Source organism: Lupinus angustifolius, chromosome LG11, assembly GCF_001865875.1.
Source record: "Lupinus angustifolius cultivar Tanjil chromosome LG11, LupAngTanjil_v1.0, whole genome shotgun sequence".
In the NCBI taxonomy this organism is placed as follows: domain Eukaryota; kingdom Viridiplantae; phylum Streptophyta; class Magnoliopsida; order Fabales; family Fabaceae; genus Lupinus; species Lupinus angustifolius.
Window position 1 is genome coordinate 28706036 of NC_032019.1, and position 2584 is coordinate 28708619.

Consider the following 2584-nt stretch of genomic DNA (forward strand, 5'->3'; position numbering starts at 1 on the left):
CTTACATATACTGCAGGAATCATGCTTCTCATAATTTATAGCATATTCATTCTCATATCACCTCACAACTTCTTATACCCATTGAACCTATTTCTTGGGATCTCTAGTCAGTTAGGTCAGGTTACCATCATGAGTGATCCTCGTTCTAAGGCTAATAGTCTTATACTCTTAAAGGTATTATGGACTTTCTCTCTAGTTAGTCCTTTCGTCAAAGAATCTGCTAAGTTATTCTTAGTGCGTACATGATCCACTCTAACAGCTTATGTTAAGAGTAACTTTCTAATGGTGTTGTGCTTACGACGAATTTGTCGTTTCTTACTGTTATAAAAGCGGTTCTCAATTTTTGCAATAAATGTGATACTATCATAATGGATCAACACAGTTGGTATTGGTTTCTCATAGGGGAATCTCTGTAAGCAAGCTTCTCAGTCAACTTGCTTTTTCACTAGCGGTTGTTAGTGCTATCACCTCAACTTCCATAGTGAATTAAGCTAAAATAGTTTATTTCTTGTTATACACTAGATAGTTCATCTCATCATTTATGGCTTCTTGCCACAAATCAACATACAAAGAAGTCAAAACTTGTTGGAGAATTGATGGATTCTCCTCCAATATATAGACCATATAATCAGGTCTATACTCTCTAGCAGTTGTTGCTCTCTTACTTCTTCTAGGTTCTATTTCAAACTTTTCATTTTTAACATTATCTCTTATTATAATTATATGACTAGTTGATGTGCCCCCACTATTCCTCAATTTAAAAGGGAATTTCTTTTTCATTGAAATCAACATCGTGTAGACTCAATGATCACTTTTACGTTAAGGTCATAAAACCTATAGGTCTTGCTGTTTACAACATACTCAACGAATACACATTCATAGGTTCTATGAGTTTAACTCTCTAGGGTATACCATCATAAATGATTTCATGAGCAATTCTATGTATCTTATAGGACTGAGACTCTACTAATTTATTAACAGTCATTTGATACTTGAGGTAGCAGCTAACAACCTACTTTTTAGTCTCAGCTTCCTTAGTATCATATTTCTTCTCAAGTGCATACCAAATTAAGAATGAAATTCTTATAAAGATAATCATTTTCATTCCAATGAGCTATATTAATAGCCAGTTTATTCATTCCTCTTTTTCAGCCTCATCCGACACAACTAGGATATCGCTTTTCAGAACATGGGCAACCTTTCTCATAGTGAGGAAAAATTTCATCTTATGTTGTCAACGTTTGAAATTTGCCCCGTCAAACCGAAATGGTTTGTTCAGGTCAAAGTTGTTCGGTCCAATAATATTATCTACGAATGTCATTGCAATAGAAACGTCTTAAAATTGTTGTTATCATAGCTTGCAACAATTATAAATGGCATGAAATAATACTTATTGGCTTAGTCACGAATATGTCACTTTCTTTAAGACATTTTGCGACACTCCCAAAATGTGCAAGCAGACTATCAACCACGCTGTCCCAGGATAAAATAGTTCAAATCTCTGTTATCAAATTCTTATGGCACTGTAAGAACCGATCACGAATACACACACCACAATATGACTATCAGTGCCAATTCTCGAAATTCCCACAATATTGCTAGCGGTGCCAATTCTCGAAATGCGCACAATATGGTTACCATGCCAATTCTTTTTCCACAATCTGACTACTAGTGTTAGTTCTCGAAATGCCCACAATATAGCTGCCAGTGTCAATTCTTTTCCCTCAATACTGACTACCAGTATCGATTCTCGAAATTCCCGCAATTTGGTTGCATGTGCCAATTCTTAGTACCAAAGAAAGAAAGGGGAAAATTTACCGGAAATGCATCGACAGGAAATATGATGAAGAAAGAAAAAGTTGAATGAAAGTGCATTCAACTTGGGTCGAGTTATAATGAAGGAAGAATACCTCTATTTATAACATGAGATTTTTTTCAAAGTTCTTCATCTCTCCAATATGGAACTTGAGAGTTCTTGTTTTTTTAAAACCCTTCTATCTAAGACTTGAGAGTTCTTGTTTTTTTAAAACCCTTCTATCTAAGACTTAAAGTTTTTTATATTTTCCACCTAAAAGTTCTCACTAATAACTTTTAACAAACCAATTTCCTACATTTTCACACCACCATCCTTTAATGGCCAATTGAATTTCCAAAGTAGAAAGGTAACTTTACTAGAAGGGACGTTATACGTAAGCAGAGGCATTGGACTTTGGTAAGACGCGTGGAGACAACCAAAGCAGCCACTCCATTAGACAAAAACAAAAAACCCCTTAAAGAAAACTCAAGACAGTAAAGAAATCGTGAAGCAATTAATGGTACACATATTTTCTAGTTAGTATTATATATCCTACTTTTTCCGCATTTTGTCCCACGAAGAGTGTCACTCTATATGTTACTACTTGTGATTGGTTAAAAAAATATATTTAAATTAAAATTTTAATAATTAATTATTTTTTTGACCAATCACAAGTAATGGCACATCAAGTGATATACTATTTTGGGACAGATGTTCATCCCACTTTTTCTACTATTCTTCTTACACCCTATTAAATTAATGTATATTACAAAGGCAAAGGGAAAAGTA